This window comes from Bos grunniens, chromosome 4 (assembly GCF_055505025.1).
Source record: "Bos grunniens cultivar Pamir isolate PY7600 chromosome 4, Bosgru_T2T1.0, whole genome shotgun sequence".
In the NCBI taxonomy this organism is placed as follows: domain Eukaryota; kingdom Metazoa; phylum Chordata; class Mammalia; order Artiodactyla; family Bovidae; genus Bos; species Bos grunniens.
In genome coordinates, this window is record NC_141168.1 from 72,738,617 (window position 1) to 72,759,828 (window position 21,212).

General features: G+C 42.2%; 1 protein-coding gene across 3 annotated transcripts in view; it reads left to right on the plus strand.

Annotated features, from left to right (window-relative positions):
- The window catches only part of NAMPT (nicotinamide phosphoribosyltransferase), a 376,625-nt gene that overhangs the window by 162,455 nt on the left and 192,958 nt on the right, over positions 1-21,212 (plus strand). For 2 of the 3 annotated variants that reach the window (XM_086396905.1, XM_086396904.1), the window contains one exon: positions 11,847-12,137. The exons of the other annotated variant lie outside the window; for it this stretch is intronic. The gene's annotated coding sequence lies outside the window, so the exon portion shown is untranslated. The remainder of the gene's footprint in view (positions 1-11,846; positions 12,138-21,212) is intronic. 3 annotated transcript variants of the gene reach the window in all.

Sequence of the window (21,212 nt, forward strand, 5' to 3'; positions counted from 1 at the left end):
CATCCATGGGATTTTCTGGGCAACAGTATTGGAGTGGGGTGCCATTGCCTTCTCCACTTTCTGCCATAGGGTGGTGTTATCTGCATATCTGAGGTTATTGATATTTTTCCCAGCAATCTTGATTCCAGCTTGTGCCTCCTCCAGCCCAGCATTTATCTTGATGTACTCTGCATATAAGTTAAATAAGCAGGGTGACAATAGACAGCTTTGACATACTCCTTTTACTATTTGGAACCAGTCTGTTGTTCCATGGCCAGTTCTAACTGTTGCTTCCTGACCTACATACAGATTTCTTAAGTGGCAGGTCAGGTGGTCTGGTATTCCCATCTCTTTCAGAACTTTCCACAGTTTATTGTGATCCACACAGTCAAAGGCTTTGGCGTAGTCAATAAAGCAGAAATAGATGTTTTTCTGTAACTCTCTTGCTTTTTCCACGATCCAGCAGATATTGGCAATTTGATCTTTGATTCCTCTGCCTTTTCTAAATCCAGCTTGAACATCTGGAAGTTCATGGATCATAGTCTGCAATGGGGGGATGGGGAAGAAGAAAAAAAAAATAAGAAAGAAAAGTCTGAAGAATCTACAGAACAAGTCAAAACATAAGAATAATAAATGCTTTTCTTGAGTCACTGCTGTCAGAGTCCTTTCCCTTGCTGGGAGTCACAGTCCACCTCACCTCCCTAGGATGCCCTCCAATACTGTTTTGATCTCTGGACCTGCTGTGGGGGCAGCCCAGATTCTAATCTGGACCTACTCCCCTGTATTCTTGTCTTCAATGTCCACAGCTATCAGAACTAGTACATTTTCTTTTGTGGGGGCTTCGAATGATCTTTCGTATATTCCATAGACACAGAGTCTGCGTAGCTGATCGTGTGGACTTAATCTGCAGCTTGTACAGCTATTGGGAAGGTTTTGGGTCTTCTTCCTTAGTCACACTGCCCCTGGGTTTCAATTGTGGTTTTATTTCCACCTCTGCACATGGTCATCCACTGGGGTTTGCTCCTGAGGCTGCCCTGAAAAACGGGTTTGCCCCTGTGAGGGCCAGGTGTGGAGGTGGTACAGCTGCTTGTGTTGCAGGGGTTCTGGCAGCACCAGGTACTTAAGGGAGTTGATGGCTAGGGCAGCAGGAAATATAATGCTCTAGAAGGGTATGGCAACCAGTATTGGTCAATATGCTCCAGTGTTCTTGCCTGGAGAACCCGTCTACCTAACAGAGAAGCCTGGCAGGCCACAGTCTACAGGGTCGCAAAGAGTCGGACACTACTGAAGTGACCCTGCACGCATAGATCAAGAGTTTTTTTGCCTGTGGCAGCTCTGCCCCAGTGAGAATTGAGCATGAAGGTGGCACAGCTGCTTGGAGTGATGGGACCCTGGTAGCACCAAGTGTGCAGGGACATGGACTGCCTCTGCTGCAGGAGTTATGGCCTTATCAGTCTTTTTTCGAGCCTCTTGAGGCTGATGATGAGAAGGTTTCTTTGGCCAGTCCTTCTTCATAGCTCCAGCCGTTCAGGCACTTACAGGGTTCCCTTGCCTGAGGTCTTCTCTGTTGTTCCACGCATCAGACAAATGGAGTGCCCTCGCTGGCTGGGGTCCTACTCTGTAGATTGGCAAGTCAGGCACTTAAAGGGACACCCTGGGTGGGGTCTTATTCTGTAGTTCAGTGCATCAGGCATTTGATGGGCCAGCCTCTCTATTGTTCAGCTGCCAATGCTGGTGTGTAGCGGGGAGAGGCTATGGTGATGGCTCTACTTGCTGTGCATGACTCAGCAGTATTGCCTTGCTTCCATGGCTGCCCAGCTTTCCTCCATAGGCATTTCCCACCAGTCTCCTCCTGGATCCATCTCTCCACAGTCAACAGCAGCCCTCACCCTGGGATTGCTCCACAATCCCTAAGCTCCAGTTCCCAGCTGCTGTGTCTTCCAGGTGGTCTGCATCCCTGCCCAGGGTATGTATGGCTGTGGCAGGGACTGTCTGATTCTCATTCTATTTAGGCTGCCATGGATCAGCTGTTTCCCTCTCAGCCTTAAATGTTTCTCTTCTGACCCAGACAATTGCCCCAATGTGGGGATCAGACCTTTGCTTCAGTTCCTCCACCAGCTGAGGGCAGGTCCAGTCCTACTAACACTTCTGTTTCTCCCCCTAGTTCCTTCCTCCTACCGAGTTTTGCCTGGGTCTATATATTCTTTTCTGCTGGTCAGGTACTCCTGTTCACTCTCAGCTGGTGTTCTGCATGTGTCTGAAAATGTACTCCTGATGTATCCATGGAGAGATGTACTCCACGTCCACCTACTCCTCTGCCATCTTTAATCTGTGATTTTTCAAAGTTGATCAGGGATTGCCTGGATTGAAGGATCTGGGCACAGGGACAGGAGAGAGGGACTATAAAGGAGCAATCTCTTTAATTTTAAGTTTGTATTGGGCTATAGTTGATATACAACGTTTTGTTAGTTTCAGGTGTACAGCAAAGTGATTCAATAACACATATCCATTCTTTTTCCAATTCTTTTCCTATATAGGTTATTAGAGAATATTGAGTAGAGTTCCCTGTGCTATACAGTAGGCCCTTCTTGATGATATTTGGATATGGTAGGAGGTATATGTTAATCCCAAATTCCTAATTTATCCCCTCCTCCTTCCCCACTTGATACCATACGTTTGTTTCCAAAGTCAATGACTCTGTTTCTGTTTTGTAAATAATTTCATCTGTAACATCTTTAGAGACTCCACATATAAGTGATAGCATATGATATTTGTCTTTGTCTGTCTGACTTATTTCACTTAATATGATCATCTCTAGGTCTATCCATGATCAAGTTTAGATCCATCTATGAAATAATGCAAATGATATAATTTCACTCCTTTTTATGACTGAGTAATATTTCATTGTCTATATGTACCATATCTTTATTCATCTGCTGGACATTACATTTGCCTCCATGTCTTGGCTATTATAAATAGTTCTTCAGTGAATGTTGGGGTGCCTGTGTCTTTTTGCATTATGGTTTTCTCTGGATAGATGCCCAGACGTGGAATTGCTGGATCATAGGGTAGCTCTATTTTTAGATTTTTAAGGAACCTCTTTACTGTTCTCCACAGTGGTTCTACCAATTTACATTACCAGCAATAGTGTAGGAGGTTTCCCTTTTCGGCACACCTTCTCCAGGATTTTTTGTTTGTAGACTCTGATGATGGTCATTCTGACTGGTGGAGGTGATACCTGGCTGTAGTTTTGATTTGCAATTCTCTAATAATTAGCAATGTTGAGCACATTCTCATCTGTTTTTTGGCCATCTGTATGTCTTCGTTGGAGAAATGTCTGTTTAGATCTTCTGTCTTTTTTTTAATTGAGTTGTTTGGGTTTGTTTTTTTTTTTTTAATTGAGCTGCATGAATTGTTTGTAGATTTTGGAGATTAATCCCTTGTGGGCAGCTTTGTTAACAAGTATCTTCTCCTATTCTATGAGCTGCCTTTTTGTTTTGTTCATGGCCTGCTTTGCTGTGCAAAAGCTTTTAAATTTAATTAGGTCCCACTTGTTTACATTTGTTTTTGTTTTCATTACTCTAAGAGGTGGATCACTGAAGATGCTGCTGTGATTTATGTCAAAGAGTGTTCTGCCTATGTTTTCTTCTAAGAGTTTTACAGTATTTGATCTTAATCCATTTTGAGTTTGTTTTTGTGTATGGTATTAGAGAATGTTCTAATTTCATTCTTTAACATATAGCTGTCCAGTTTTCCCAGCACCAATTATTAAAGAGACTCTCTTTTTTCCATTGTATATTCTTGCTTCCTTTGTCATTGGCTAATTAACTATAGATGCCTAAGTTATTTCTGGGCTTTCTACCCTGTTCCATTGGTCTATATTTGTTTTTGTGCCAGTACCATACTGTTTTGATTGCTGTAGTATAATTTGAAATCAGGGAGCCTGATTCCTCCAGTTCTGTTTTTCTTTCTGAGGATTGCTTTGCCTAGTTGGGGTCTTAACTATTTCCATATGATTTAAAAATTATTTTCTAGTTCTGTGAAAAATGTCATTGGTAATTTGATAGGTTTGCATTGAATCTTCAGATTTCCTTGGATAGTATAGTCATTTTGACAATAGCGATTCTTGCAATCCAAGAACTATGTATATCTTTCCATCTGTTTGTTTTGTCATTTGACTTCTTTCATCAGTATATTATAGTTTTCAGAGTATGAGTCTTTTACCTCCTTAGATTGATTTATTCCTAGATATTTTATTTTTTTGATGTGATGGTAAATTGGGTTGTTTCCTTGATTTCTCTTTCTGATATTTCTTTGTTAGTATATAGAATTACTGAAGAGTTTTGTGTATTAATTGTTTATTCTGCAACTTTCCCAAAATTTAATGAGTTCTAGTAATTCTCTGATAGCATCTTTAGAATTTTCTTTGCATAGTATCACATCATCTGCAAACAGTGATAGTTTTACTTCTTTTTTCCAGTTTGGAATTATTTCTTTTTCTGCCATGATTGCCATGGCTAGCACTTCCAAAATTATGTTGATAAAATTTACTAGAGTGGACGTCATTGTCTGGTTCCTGATCTTAAAGTACTTTCAGCTTTTCACCTTTCAGTATGACATCAGCTGTGGGTCTGTCACGTGTTTCCTTTCTTATATTGAAGTATGTTTTCTCTATGTCTGTTTCTCGAGAGTTTTATCATAAATGGGTGTTGAATTTTGTAAGAAGTTTTTTTTTTGCATCTATTGAGATGATCGTGTGGTTTTTATTCTTCAGTTTGTTAACATGGTGTTCAGTTCAGTTCAGTCACCCAGTCGTGTCTGACTTTTTGCAACCCCAGGGACTGCAGCATGCCAGGCCTCCCTGTCCATCACCAACTCCCAGAGTTTACTCAAACTCATGTCCATTTAGTCAGTGATGCCATCCAACCATCTCATCCTCTGTTGTCCCCTTCTCGTCCCACCTTCAAACTTTCCCAGCATCAGGGTCTTTTCCAGTGAGTCAGTTTTTCACATCAGGAGGCCAAAGTATTGGAGTTTCAGCTTCAAGATCAGTCCTTCCAATGAATACCCAGGACTGATCTCCTTTAGGATGGACTGGTTGGATCTCTTTGCAGTCCAAGGGACTCTCAGGAGTCTTCTCTAACACCACATTCATAAACATCAATTCTTCTGCACTTAGCTTTCTTTATAGTCTAACTCTGACATCCATACATGACCACTGTAAAAACCATAGCCTCGACTAGATGGACCTTTGTTGGCAATGTAATGTCTCTGCTTTTGAATATGCTGTCTAGGTTGGTCATAACTTTCCTTCCAAGGGGTAAGTGTCTTTTAATTTCATGGCTGCAATCACCATCTGCAGTGATTTTGGAACCCCCCCAAAATAAAATCAGCCACTGTTTCCAGTGTTTCCCCCATCTATTTGCCATGAAGTGATGGGGCCAGATGCCATGATCTTCGTTTTCTGAATGTTGAGCTTTAAGCCAACTTTTTCACTCTCCTCTTTCACTTTCATCAAGAGGCTCTTTAGTTCTTCTTCACTTTCTGCCATAAGAGTGGTGTCATCTGCATATCTGAGGTTATTGATATTTCTCCTGGCAATCTTGATTCCAGCTTGTGCTTCCTCCAGCCCAGCATTTCTCTTGATGTACTCTGCATATAAGTTAAATAAGCAGGATGACAATATACAGCCTTGACATACTCCTTTTCCTCTTTGGAACCAGTCTGTTCTTCCATGTCCAGTTCTAACTGTTGCTTCCTGACCTGCATACAGATTTCTCAAGAAGCAGGTCAGGTGGTCTGGTATTCCCAACTCTTTCAGAATTTTCCACAGTTTATTGTGATCCACACAGTCAAAGGCTTTGCCATAGTCAATAAAGCAGATAGATGTTTTTGTGGAACTCTCTTGCTTTTTTGATGATCCAAGGGATGTTGGCAATTTGATCCATGGTTCCTCTGCCTTTTCTAAATCCAGCTTGAACATCTGGAAGTTCACAGTTCACATATTGCCAAAGCCTGGCTTGGAGAATTTTAAGCATTACTTTGCTAGCATGTGAGATGAGTGCAATTGTGTGGTAGTTTGAGCATTCCTTAGCATTGCCTTTCTTTGGGATTGGAATGAAAACTGACCTTTTCCAGTCCTGTGGCCTCTGCTGAGTTTTCCAAATGTGCTGGCATATTGAGTGCAGCACTTTCACAGCATCATCTTTTAGGATTTGAAATAGCTCAACTGGAATTCCATCACCTCCACTAGCTTTGTTTGTAGTGATGCTTTCTAAGGCCCACTTGACTTCACATTCCAGGATGTCTGGCTCTAGGTCAGTGATCACACCATCGTGATTATCTGGGTCATGAAGATCTTTCTTATACATTTCTTCTGTGTATTCTTGCCACCTCTTCTTAATATCTTCTGGTTCTGTTAGGTCCATACCATTTCTGTCCTTTATTGAGCCCATCTTTGCATGAAATGTCCCCTTGGTATCTCTAATTTTCTTGAAGAGATCTCTAGTCTTTCCCATCCTATTGTTTTCCTCTTGCTGCTAAGTTGCTTCAGTCGTGTCTGACTCTGTGCGACCCCATAGACAGCAGCCCACCAGGCTTCCCCATCCCTGGGATTCTCCAGGCAAGAACACTGCAGTGGGTTGCCATTTCCTTCCCCAATGCTACCCCCAATTAAATGTTTATGCCTCACACCTGTTACTAAATCTTTCTGGAGCAGTGTTTCTCAAGCTTTAATGTGTGCAGGAATCCCTGAACATCATGTTAAAATGCAGGTTCTGATCCACTATGTCTAAGAGGCAACCTGAGAGTCTGTACTTTTAATAAACATCCAAGTGATGCCATTACTACTAATCTGTGGTCCCACTTCAGATGACAAGTCCTGTGGTTCATCTCCTTTGGTATAGAAAAGATTCACACCTGAAGAGCTTTTGGAAATTGTACATACTTTGTACTCAGAAATTAGTAGCCCACGGGCATGTACAAGAGCCTGGGAACGTACTTTTCACATGACCTTCAGAGACTGATGCCCTGATATTCACTGACCATAATGGGAAAGCATTCTCAAAGGCTTGCAAACCAAATTGGCCATATTCTCTAACCTATTCAATAATTTGTACCAGATTTCCAGACATCATTTAGATATCTCTAAGTCTTCCTTTTGAACTTCTTCCCTCTTCTTTTGTTTATATAAGGTAAATAGAATTGAAGTGCCAGAAATGAAATTAGGATCATTCAAGTAGGTGAGTAAAATATGCAATTTTGTGAAGAAATATGCAAATAGTGAAGCTGAAACTGGTGAGCAAGTGGAAGTCCAGAGGTCATTCTACCAGGAAGAAGGGAAGTAATTTAGCATGTGGGCTCAAGGTTCACTGGCCACTCTTCAGATAAAGCCCTTTTATTGATAAAGTCCTCCTTCCTTTCTTCACTTTAATCTGGGCAAAACACTGTAGAAAACATTCAGGTTGAAGTTAGGCAAATGGGGATTCTCAGCTACACAAATATACACATGGCATTGTAACTTTAGGAAAATGCCCTGACTCCCTGAACCTTTTTTTCTTTATCTGCTATGTGGTGATGATAATAACCTATAATAACCTATTTTTCTAAGTTTTATGAAATTTGGAAATAATGCAGAGGAAGACCAGTGAGTAACCCCCTTCCAGTAGTAAATAAAGTAAAATAATACAGTTCACAGGAGAAAAACCACAAAAGGAGTTACATATGTGATGTAAGCCTTAGCTTACAATAAGAGAAATGCCGAGTAAAACTACAATGAGGTATGTTTTTTACCCATGATGATGACATAGATCATTTTCATGTACCATGCTGAGGAAATCATAAAGGACAGGCATTCTGCTATACTGATGGTAAAAGTACAAATGGCATATCCTTCTGGAAACCAATTTGGCCATAGTAATAAAATTAAAATCTTTATAGGCACCCCATTCCAGTACTCTTGCCTGGAAAATCCCATGGGCGGAGGAGCCTGGTAAGCTGCAGTCCATGGGGTCGCTAAGAGTCAGGCACGACTGAGCAACTTCACTTTCAGTTTTCACTTTCCTGCATTGGAGAAAGAAATGGCAACCCACTCCAGTGTTCTTGTCTGGAGAATCCCAGGGATGGGGGAGCCTGGTGGGCTGCTGTCTATGGGGTCACACAGAGTCGGACACGACTGAAGTGACTTAGCAGTAGCATACACTTTGAACCAGAAATTCCACTTCTATTTTGCTACATGTTTATACCTCAAGTGTTAGTATATATAGAAAAAGAAGCATTTATTGCAGTATTGTTTAAAATACCAAAATATCAGAAACATCATAAATGTCCATCACCAATATGTTATTTGAAGCTATGCAAATTTTTCTCAACATATTTATCCCAGTAATTTAGCGTCTCTTGGTGATTCTTATCTATAATAATTAATTAATACTGTGGTGTTTGCAAATTAGTAATTTATGTTTTTATCATTCCTTCTATCCTTATGAATTGGAATTCTGTTGTGAGAACTTTCTTACCCCCACTTTAATTGCTCACTTACTTGTTTATGTCAGTGTGAAATCAAGGATATTTATTTTATTCTGTGCATTATAATCTCTTACTATTGTCATTTACTTTGTTGCTCAGATTATCCTAAATTTGATTATTGGGAGCTCCCTGGATTTGGTCCTTTTGATCTATCCCTATCATATTTGGAATATTTCCTCAATTTCTGGCATCATAAGATGTTCTAGGCTCATCTGTACTGTATCTGTGCAGACCTGGAATCTGCCATTTCTCCAAGAGTTTTTGTTGTTATATTTGTTAATGAGAGAATGGTCACTAAATATGCTCATTGGTGCTAGAGTATCATTGCTTCTAGTCCCTTGTAGTAGGCAAAGTGAAGAATATAGATACACATATACATACATCTTTATTTCTATATCGATCCATAAATATTTATATTTGTGATATATATTTATATAGAGAGTTGTTATTGGTTGTGGGTTCATATTGGTACCTCATCTCATAACAGTTTATTCTAGTCTTCTCTCTATTCTCAGTTACAATCTTTCTACTATAGTGAGAAACAGCTTTCATTATTCACACTATTGGACTTTCTTAACCCTAGAATACTCAAAATAGCTTCAGAATTGCTAATTTATACCTCTGGGAAAAACAAAATTACAAGTAAGAGTATGTAACGTTTGTGTACTGTTCTTTTTCACTTTAGCCTTACAAATATAGCCAAAATAATTTTCCAGAGTTATTTAAGTCAGTTCCTTCCCTCTCCTTCAGTTTTTCCTTTTTAACTTTTCATTTTGTAAAAAAAAATAATAACATCAGATTTAGAAAAGTTTCAAAAAGTATCCAAGAATTAAAATTCTTATATCTTTCTTAAATAATCACAGCATACATGAAAAGATGCTCAACATCACTCATTATCAGAGAAATGCAAATCAAAACCACTATGAGGTACCATTTCACGCCAGTCAGAATGGCTGCGATCCAAAAGTCTACAAGCAATAAATGCTGGAGAGGGTGTGGAGAAAAGGGAACCCTCTTACACTGTTGGTGGGAATGCAAACTAGTACAGCCACTATGGAGAACAGTGTGAAGGTTCCTTAAAAAACTGGAAATAGAACTGCCTTATGATCCAGCAATCCCACTGCTGGGCATACACACTGAGGAAACCAGAATTGAAAGAGACACATGTACCCCAATGTTCATCGCAGCACTGTTTATAATAGCCAGGACATGGAAGCAACCTAGATGTCCATCAGCAGATGAATGGATAAGAAAGCTGTGGTACATATACACAATGGAGTATTACTCAGCCATTAAAAAGAATACATTTGAATCAGTTCTAATGAGGTGGATGAAACTGGAGCCTATTATACAGAGTGAAGTAAGCCAGAAAGAAAAACACCAATACAGTATACTAACGCATATATATGGAATTTAGAAAGATGGCAACAATAACCCTGTGCACGAGACAGCAAAAGAGACAGTGATGTATAGAACAGTCTTATGGACTCTGTGGGAGAGGGAGAGTGTGGGATGATTTGGGAGAATGGCATTGAAATATGTATAATATCATATATGAAACGAGTTGCCAGTCCAGGTTCAATGCACAATTCTGGATGCTTGGGGCTGGTACACTGGGATGACCCAGAGGGATGGTATGGGGAGGGAGAAGGGAGGAGAGTTCAGGATGGGGAACACGTGTATACCTGTGGTGGATTCATTTTGATATATGGCAAACCAATATAATATTGTAAAGTTAAAAAATTAAATTAAAAATAATAATAAAATAAAATTTGAATACCAAAAAAAAAATAATCACAGCATAGGGAAATATGTCATTCACTTGTAATAGAGTTAGGTTCTCTTGTTGCTATTATTCAGATTTTATTTGGGGTTCCATATTTTGCACCATATTTTAATAATATTTTCATTTTGATTTTATTTATGGATTTTCTTTTTGGCATGTAGAATATTACTGTGATCCTGAAATTGAGAACTTTACAGAAAGATATATTCAGAGTTGGGCTTCCCTGGTAGCTCATCTGGTAAAGAATCTGCCTGCAATACAGCAGACCCCAGTTTGATTCCTGGGTCAGGAAGATCCCCTGGAAGCGGGGTAGGCTACCCACTCCAGTATTCTCGGGCTCCCCTGGTGGCTCAGATGGTGAAGAATCCACCTGTAATGCAGGTGACCTGGGTTTGATCCCTGGGTTGGGAAGATCCCCTAGAGGAGGGTATGGCAACCCACTCCAATATTCTTGCCTGGAGAATCCCCATGGACAGAGTAGCCTGGTGGGCTACAGTCCATGGGGTTGCAAAGAGTCAGACACGACTAAGCACAGCACAGCATATTAAGAGTTATGTAACGTCCCTAACCTCTTACATTGTATTTTAGTTCCTGCATTTTATTTAGTTTGCATCTACTCTCTCTAGATAACTGATTCTGGTTTCAGGTTTATTCTTCCTCTATTTTTTCCTACATTAGCAAATACATGTATATTTTTTCATTTCTCCTCCTTTCTGATATCAAAGGTAGCATATTCACATAGGCTGTCTTTCGTACTTGCCTTTTTGTACTTAGCGATGTATCTGGGAACTCTCGCCATGCAGCTCACTGAGCTCTTCCTCCCAGCTGCACAGGACTCCACTGTGTGGATGGATGTGTCTTGTGTGTTCTGCTCAGCTCCCACGTGTGGGCTTTCAGGGGATTTTCAGTGTTTTGTAATTAGAAATAATGCTGAGGTGAATAAACCTGTGCCAATGTGTGTTTCTGCTCTTGGAACTGTATCTTCAAGGTAAATTCCTTGAAGTAGGATTTCTGGGTCCAGTGCAAGTGTATGTGTAGTTTTGTTCAATCTTGCCAAGTTTCCTTCCGTTCAGTTGTACTAATTTGCCACCACCAGAGCTTGTTTCCCAACAGATTTTGTAGTCCTGCTCTTTATATTTTCATCATTTTGATAGCTGAGAAACAGGATACCATTTGTGAAATATACTATAGCATTTTAAGTTACATTTCTTTTATAATGAGAGTTTGGACAGTTTTTAATATGTTTAAAGGAACATGTTTTGTGAATTGTTTGTTCATATCCTTTGCTTATTCTTCTGTCAAGTTTTTGGTCCTTTGCCCCTCAATGTCTAAGAGGTTTTTAAAAAATATTAGAACTACTAACCCTTTCTCTTTGACATATGTTACAAATTCTGCCTGTTGAATTTTCTGCTACAAGCATATAATACCTCAAAATTTTTAAAGAATACAGGAACATGTTTTGTAGCAACTGAAAAGAAGAAACTATGGCAAGCTGGAGGTTGGGAGTGATTTTGCCTCTCTTGGTCCTTATGATTTCAACTTGGCTTTCTCCTAGGATCCCTCCAATAGAGCAACAGAAGTGTGCTGCCTGAGAGACTGGGTCAGCAGCCTGGTCTGAGTAACCAAAGCTGAGTCCTGACCACCACTCCGTGTCTCTTGGTGCGTGTACTTGTGTGACGTCACCAGTTCCAGGAAATTAATGGGGAGTTACACGCACGGCTTATTTTCCTTCCTGGTGGCCTTCAAGTGCTCCAGCAAAAACTGGAGGACTTCTGCTCTCAGAGGCCTGTCAGAGCTTCTTTTCTAAATATAAATGCAGAGACACTAAAAATAAACAGTGCTAAAGGTGAGTGTCATGGTTCCTGAAATGTCAGCACACCAAGGGAATAAACTTAGCTCTCAAGGAGCCAGAAAGGAACACATGGCCACCTGCTTCTAACTGGGCTTTTGCAAATGAGAAACTGTCTCAGGGTTACTGAGTAGCTGGAATATCTTAACTTTTTTTGCTTAAGTTGTGCTGAGGGCAGGACAGCAGAGAAATGGTTCTTCCATCATCAGACATTTTTGTAGCAAGGTCCTTAAGTCCACGCAGTCCTCAGGTGTGGTGAGCCCACCTCAGCAAATCCAGGGCTGAAAGAATGCAGTGATGAATCTCAATCAGCCGAGGATTAGCAGGGCTTTTGGACAGCGCGAAGTGCATAGAATCATGAGTCAGTATCACGAGGAGACACATGTGCCTGGCATAGTGTTTGTCCACCAGCATGCTATTAATATGTGTTTGAATAAATGAATAAGAAGGTATCCTGTACTGCCTTGTATGATTATTAAGGATCTGAAGGCTGGTGTTAAAGGCCGTAAGGGTTCAGGCGAGAAAGGCGAGGCAGAGGATGAAGGGCAGCAATACCCCTAAACAGATAACTCTGAGGTTGGCCTATGGGTGAGACTTAGGAAAGGCTCTGCCAACACCCAATTGCACAAACGCAACAGGTGACAACAGTATCAAGTCACCCAAGGCACACTTAGAACACAAAGTTCCAGACCCACAAACAAGGTCAGGCCCTGCCAACACCCCTGCCAACTGCCCAATGGAGAAGAAAGCACAGTCACTGTAGGCGATAACAGACACTTGAAAACCCAAGTTATACAACCAGTTAAGCAGAGGCAACATCATCTTCCAACACAAAGAATGTGGCCAGGGTTATATGACCTCAATATTACTCCAAGAAATATTTTTCCCCACCACTCCCAGCCTCCCCACTCCTCCAAACAAATACACCCTATATAACCAACCACTGACATTCTTTGAACAGGTTGTATTCACATACTCTTCCATGCCTTTATGCTATTCACTTTGCCCATAATACCATGTGCTCATTCGTTCATTTATTCAGGAACAAATCCATGGATTCATTCACCAATTGTGATTGATTTTTTATTGAAACATAGTTGATTTACAGTGATTCAGGTATACAGTAAAGTGATTAAATTATATGTATATTCAATGTAGTTCCCAGTGCTCTACAGTAGATACTTGTTATTTATCTCTTTTATCTATGATAGTTATGTATCTGTTAACCCCAAACTCCTAATTTATCCCTCCTTCATCCTCTTTTTCCGTTTGGTAGCCATAAGTTTGTTCTCTATGTCTGTGAATCTATTTCCATTTTGTTGTTGTTCACTCACTCACTCGTGTCCAATTCTTTGTAACCCTATGGACTGCAGCACACCAGTCTTCCCTGTCCTTCAGTATCTCCCAGAGTTTGCTCAAACTTTTGTCCATTTGAGTTAATGATGCCATCCAACACTCTGGAAAACATCCAGAGTGTTTTCCAATGAGTCAGCTCTTCACATCAGAGGGCCAAAGAACTGAGCTTCGGCAGCAGTCCATCCAATGAGTATTCAGGGTTGATTTACTGGTTTGACTTTAGGATTGACTGGTTTGACCTCCAAGGGACTCTCAAGAGTCTTCTCCAGCACCACAGTTCGAAACCATTAATTCTGTTTTGTAAATAAGTTTGTTTGTATCTTTTTTTTTAATATATTCCACATATAAGTGATATCATATGATATTTGTATGTCTGATTTTCTCTGATTTCTTTAAATTTTCTAGTTTGTTGATTGCCGGTTATGTCCCAGGCACTGTGCTAGGCACTGGGGATAGTGTGATGAAAAAAACAGACATGGTCCCTGCCCTCTTGGGGAAGAGACAATAAGCAAGTAGAAATATTTGCTTACATGTTGTGATAAGTGCCAAGAACAATTTTTGCTGGCAGAGAAAACACTAGATGGCACTTACTGTAGAGAGAGCGGTTAAGAGAGGCCTCCCGGGTACCTCTCCTGAGAAGCATTTCCTCACCAGCCCACACACCCACCCCACTCACTCACTGATCTCTGCTCCAAAGTCATTTGATTCTACTTTTGACTTGACACCTCTCTTTGGTGGTTGGTTTCTGAGGCCAAAACTCTGTTTCTGTATTAGTTCTCTCAGTACAAGGAGGAGAGAGGGGAAAACACATGGGGTTTGGGAATCCAAAGGCCCGACTATAAATTACAGTCTTCCATGTGAATTCTGGAATGCTTAGCGAGTCACCTGATTTCATTATTTTAGCCTGGGTTCCTTAGAAGCAGAGCTGGGTGTATAAAAGCCTGTGTACAGGGTGTTCATCTGGGAACAAGCCCCAAGGAGTAGAAGTGAAGGGTGGAAAGTGAAATGGGGAAAAGAGAGAGAGCCAGCCCAAGTATGCATGGCTGAGTGGGCCACCTCTACAGACGCTGGGCCCGTGAGCCCTGGAGGAGCCCTGGGAAATTGGTCTTAGGTGACTGAGGCAAGCTTTCATCTGCTGGCCCACACCTCCCTCCCTACTGATGAAGGGAGCCCACATGAGGACAGACACCACTCCATTCCTGTTTCACGATATATGAGCTTCCAGTAAGATGCCATGGGCTCATCATCCGGGGTGTCAGAGACAGCCCAGGGCAGGAAGCAGCAGTGCAGGCCCAAGGCCAGATGCTGGCCAACTGTACCCGCGTGGAGCCAGGCAGTCCTTGTGTACAGCTAGTTCATGAGGCAATGACTGGAGGAAGACAGAGGTGAGGAGGGTTTAAGTTGAGGCATCTGATACCCTCATCTAGAAAACAGTCACAGCAATAAAAATGCCTGCCTCTTAGGTGTGTGAGAGTTAAATGAGATGCTCCAAATGAAATGGTCTGTAACCTGCAGATATCATACACTGACCACTACTGCCCTTACAGTGAACTGTATTTATACCCCCCAGAAAGTGCGTGACATACGATTAAACAAAAATCAAATGAGAGTCAGGTGAATAAGTAAAAGGAGTGGACATGTCCTAGGATCTTTACCAAAGGTTCCTACCTGTGTGGAATGAAGACATACGTTTCACTCAGTCCAGGTCCCTTCCATATTCAGTTAGATTAGAATGAAGTCAATGGTGGCAGGAGAGACATTTTGAAAGTAGCTTACTTGAAAAACACATTAAGGCCATGCCCTTGGGAGAAGAGACCTAGAAAAGGTTTATTTGCCTATAAACGCAGCCCCATAAATAGGTTTAATTTTCTTTGACTTTGTCTTCAGTTCAGTTCAGTCACTCAGTCGTGTCTGACTCTTTTCGACCACATGGACTGCAGCACGCCAGGCCTCCCAGTCCATCACCAACTCCCAGAGTTTACTCACACTCACGTCCATTTGAGTTGTTGATGCCATCCAACCATCTCATCCTCTGTCATCCCCTTCTCATCCCACCTTCAATCTTCCCAGCATCAAGGTCTTTTCAAATGAGTCAGCTCTTTGCATCAGGTGGCCAAAATATTGGAATTTCAGCTTCAGCATCAGTCTTTCCAATGAATATTCAGGACTGATTTCCTTTAGGATGGACTGGTTGGATCTCCTTGCAGTCCAAGGGACTCTCAAGAGTCTTCTCCAACATCACAGTTCAAAAGCATCAATTCTTTGATGCTCAGCTTTCTTTATAGTCCACATCCATACATGACTACTGGAAAAACCAGAGCCTTGACTAGATGCACCTTTGTTGGCAAAGTAATGTCTCTGCTTTTTAATATGCTGTCTATGTTGCTCATAACTTTTCTTCCAAGGAGTAAGTGTCTTTTAATTTCATGGCTGCAGTGATTTTGGGGCCCCCCAAAATAAAGTCTGTCACTGTTTCCACTGTTTCCCCATCTATTTGCCATGAAGTGATGGGACCGGATGCCATGATCTTAGCTTTCTGAATGTTGAGTTTTAAGCCAACTTTTTCACTCTCCTCTTTCACCTTCATCAAGAGGCTCTTCAGTTCTTCTTCACTTTCTGCCATAAGGGTGGTGTCATCTGCATATCTGAGGTTATTGATATATCTCCTGGCAATCTTGATTTCAGCTTGTGCTTCTTCCAGCCCAGTGTTTCTCATGATGTACTCTGCATAGAAGTTAAATAAGCAGGGTGACAATATACAGCCTTGTATATACTCCTTCTCCTATTTGGAACCAGTCTGTTGCTCCATGTCCAGTTCTAACTGTTGCTTCTTGACCTGCATACAGATTTCTCAAGAGGGAGGTCAGGAGGTCTGGTACTCCCATTTTTTTCAGAATTTTCCACAGTTTACTGTGATCCACACAATCAAAGGCTTTGGCATAGTCAATAAAGCAGAAATAGATGTTTTTCTGGAACTCTCTTGCTTTTTTGATGATCCAGCGGATGTTGGCAATTTGATCTCTGGTTCCTCTGCCTTTTCTAAAACTTGAACATTTGGAAGTTTATGGTTCACGTATTGCTGAAGCCTGGCTTGGAGAATTTTGAGCATTACTTTAGTAGCATGTGAGAAGAGTGCAATTGTGAGGTAGTTTGAGCATTCTTTGGCATTGCCTTTCTTTGAGATTGGAATGAAAACTGACCTTTTCCAGTCCTGTGGCCACTGCTGGGTTTTCTAAATGTGCTGGCATATTGAGTGCAGCACTTTCACAGCATCATCTTTTAGGATTTGAAATACCTCAACTGGAATTCCATCACCTCCACTAGCTTTGTTCATAGTGATGCTTTCTAAGGTCCACTTGACTTTACATTCCAAGATGTCTGGCTCTAGGTGAGTGATCACATCATCATGATTATCTGGGTTGTGAAGATCTTTTTTGTACAGTTCTTCTGTGTATTCTTGCCACCTCTTCTTAATCTCTTCTGCTTCTGTTAGGTCCATACCATTTCTGTCCTTTATCGAGCCCATCTTTGCATGAAATGTTCCCTTAGTATCTCTAATTTTCTTGAAGAGATCTCTAGTCTTTCCCATTCTGTTGTTTTCCTCTAATTCTTTGCACTCATCACTGAGGAAGGCTTTCTTATCTCTCCTTGCTATTCTTTGAAACTCTGCATTCAAATGGGTATGTCTTTCCTTTTCTCCTTTGCTTTTCACTTCTCTTTGTCTTCGCTTTCTCTTTTGTCTTTTGCTTTCTCTTTTGACTTTGTCTAATACCTGACAAAATACTCAAACAGAATTTGGGTAAGAAACCATTTGAAACTATGTAGAAGATAGAGTTCTCTCTGTCTTAAAAGCTTATAAACCATGGAGAAGGGAGAAGAAGGCAAATGACATTCAGTCATAAACTATAAAGCAGGCCTAGCATGTTGCTATGGTCAGTAGTCACACATGATAACTGATTATGTGGGTTGAAATCAGGTAGCATCAACCTGGGAAGGTTTCGTTTCATTGCAACTTACTTTGGTTCAGTTAGCACTTGAAGACCCAGTAATAGGCAGAACCTGGACTGTACTGGGGCAGTGGGACTCTAAGAGTGGTGAGGACAACAGATAAGAAAATGAACAGTGAGGGACTTCCCTGGCAGTCCATTGGTTAAGACACTATGCTTCCAAGCAGAGGGTGTGAGTTCAATTCCTGGTCAAGGAAATTAGATCCCACATGCTGTGTGCCATGGCCAAAAAATTAAAATAATAAATATAAATGAACACAGCAAGTGTCAGAAATGCAATCAAGAGAGGCACACAGAGTAAGGGATGCAGAGAATAGGTATAAACAAAGGACACCTAACTCAGCTCACAGGGGAAGCAAGGAAGGACCAAGACAGTTTTCCAAAAAGAACAGATACTCCTGTAAGGCTGGATGCAGAAGCAGTTGGATGGTACAAAGGGAAGAGGGAGTATTAGGCAGGGAGAATAGCCCAGACGAAGGCCTGGGGGTAGGAGGGAACCTGGTGTTTTGAAGGAATTGCAAGAGGGTCTGTGTTTTCAGGGAGCTTGCGTGGATGTGGTAGGAGGTGAGGCTGCAGCTACAGGACCTAGTGAGGGCAGGATCATAAGGAGTCTTCCATGTTAGACTAGTACATTTGAGCTGCCTAAGGGGAAAGGCAAGCCATGGAAGGACTTTGAGTGGAAGGATGACATGATCCCATCAGTGCTCTTCAAGACACCTCTGGCCATGGTGTGAGAAAGTGGGAGACAGAGTGGGTTTGGCTACATGTGGGAGCAGGGAGCTGGGTTTGGAAATGATTGTGGCGGTCAGTCTGGGGAGAGGTGGTAATGACCAGTGACAGCAGAGTAGGGACAGGACAGTGACATAGTGATGGATTTCCGGGGGGCAGGGGGAAATGGTGATCACCATTTCTTTGGATGTGGAAAGTGGAGGAGCAGGGGGAATCAGAATGAATCCCAATTCCTGTCTCAGGTGACCCAGTGGATGTTTATGCCATTTGGTAAAGAGAAGAAAGGTTTGTTCAATTCAATACAGCAGAATTGGAAGAAGAGTAAAGTTGGAGGAGACATTTACTTGGAAAATGTATTTTTCTCTAGTTGTTTTTGGGACATGGGATCCTTTTGTAATATTTTTGCCCTTGAAAAGGGGTAAAACCCTCAAAGGCTCTGAGGCCTCCTGTAGATGGTTGAGTAAGCCATGCCAGCAAAAGGGCATCGGGCCAAGGAAGTGAGTAGGACTAAAATGTGGTTCACACTTGCTCCTTAGGTGTCGCTGGCCAGGGCTGCATCTGGCCAGCAGGGAAGGGCGCCATGCTGGATATTTCCATGTGCCTCTCCTGATCCAGTCTCCATGCTTCACCCTCCTGTGGGCCCTGGATGGCTGGCCTGTGTGGACTGCATTTCTCACCTCCTAGCAGGAGGCCCTGGCAGGGGATCAAACAGAGGAATGTTTATGTCTCTGTTCCCTCCCTACTGGGTGGTCTCTCTCCCTTTACTGAGGTTACAGGGCTCCCATGGCATCAGTCCCTGTTGAGTTCGAGCTCAGGGTTCTCTCCTGTTCCTCAGGGTTGGGCTGTTAATGCCTGTACACTGTTCTGTCTCCAGGATGCTGTGTCATTCCTTGTGGGTTTCTCTAAGTCCCACCCACACCTTTGAAACTGGGGCCTCCCTTACACTCTCCTTGGTATCCAGTTTGAGGGTTTTGGCTGGAACCAGGACTGACTTGGAATATTTTTCTAATTAACGCAGAGCAACATCTCCATTTACTTAACCATGCACCTGTGGAGCTGTGACACTCATAGGGACCCCTGTTACTCATTCTTACAAAGATGCTGTGTTAGCAAAGAGGCCCCTTAGGTTCTCAAACTCAGCCAGCCTTAACCCATAGGTACTAGAATACATTTTCAGTCTGACCCAAATTTTTGAGTCAGAAAGGAAGACGAAAGATAGTAGTTGTCTGAGTCCATTTGAGCTGCTGCAACAAAGTACCAGAGCCTGGAGCTTATCAGTTCAGTTGCTCAGTCATGTCCGACTCTCTGCGACCCCATAGACTGCAACATGCTAGGCTTCCCTGTCCATCACCAACTCCCAGAGCTTGCTTATCAAGTCGGTGGTGCCATCCAACCCTCTCATCCTCTGTCACCCCCTTCTCCTCCTGCCTTCAGTCTTTCCCAGCATCAGGGTCTTTCCCAATGAGTCAATTCTTCGCATTAGGTAGCCAAAGTATTTGTGCTTCAGCTTCAACATCAGTCCTTCCAGTGAATATTCAGGACTGGTTTCCTTTAGGATTGACTGGTTTGATCTTGCTGTCCAAGGGATTCTCAAGAGTCTTCTCCAATACCACAGTTCAAAAGCATCAATTCTTTGGTGCTCAGCTTTCTTTATGATCCAACTCTCACATCCATACATGACTACTGGAAAAACCTAGCTTTGACTAGAGGACCTTTGTCGGCAAAAGTTGGCTTTATAAACTACAGAAATTTACTTTTCAGAGTCCTGGTGGCTGGAAGTCCAAGATCAGAGCACCAGTGTAGTTGAGTTCTGGTGAAGGCCCTCTTCCTGGTTCATAACTGGCATCTTCTCACTGTGTGCTGACTTGGTGGAGAGGACCTAGGGTCTCTGGGCATCTTTGGTAAGGCCCTAATCCTATTCTTGCAAATGTGAGGCAACAAGTCAGAGGAGCTAAGGAACCTGTAGGCTTGTTCCCTGTCCTCTCTGTACTCAGAACCCACCACCAAGACTGAGAAAGAGGGACCTCTTGGTTCCTATTCTTCCTCTGGACCTTTCCAGAGGTGTGTGGGGTGTGGGGCACTGTGCTCATTTAGGATTGCTGAGCTATCAGATCAGATCAGTCGCTCAGTCGGGTCCGACTCTTTGTGATCGCATGAATCGCAGCACGCCAGGCCTCCCTGTCCATCACCAACTCCCAGAGTTCACTCAAACTCACATCCATCAAGTCGGTGATGCCATCCAGCCATCTCCTCCTCTGTCGTCCCCTTCTCCTCCTGCCCCCAATCCCTCCCAGCATCAGAGTCTTTTCCAGTGAGTCAACTCTTCGCATGAGGTGGCCAAAGTACTGGAGTTTCAGCTTAATTTAGCATCATTCCTTCCAAAGAAATCCCAGGGCTGATCTCCTTCAGAATGGACTGGTTGGATCTCCTTGCAGTCCAAGGGACTCTCAGGAGTCTTCTCCAACACCACAGTTCAAAAGCATCAATTCTTCAGTGTTTAGCCTTCTTCACAGTCCAACTCTCACATCCATACATGACCACAGGAAAAACCATAGCCTTGACTAGACGGACCTTTGTTGGCAAAGTAATGTCTCTGCTTTTGAATATGCTATCTAGGTTGGTCATAACTTTCCTTCCAAGGAGTAAGCGTCTTTTAATTTCATGGCTGCAGTCACCATCTGTAGTGATTTTGGAGCCCAGAAAAATACAGTCTGACACTATTTCCACTGTTTACCCATCTATTTCCCATGAAGTGGTGGGACCAGATGCCATGATCTTTGTTTTCTGAATGTTGAGCTTGAAGCCAACTTTTTCACTCTCCTCTTTCACTTTCATCAAGAGGCTTTGAGTTCCTCTTCACTTTCTGCCATAAGGGTGGTGTCATCTGCATATCTGAGGTTATTGATATTTCTCCCGGCAATCTTGATTCCAGTTTGTGTTTCTTCCAGTCCAGCATTTCTCATGATGTACTCTGCTGAGC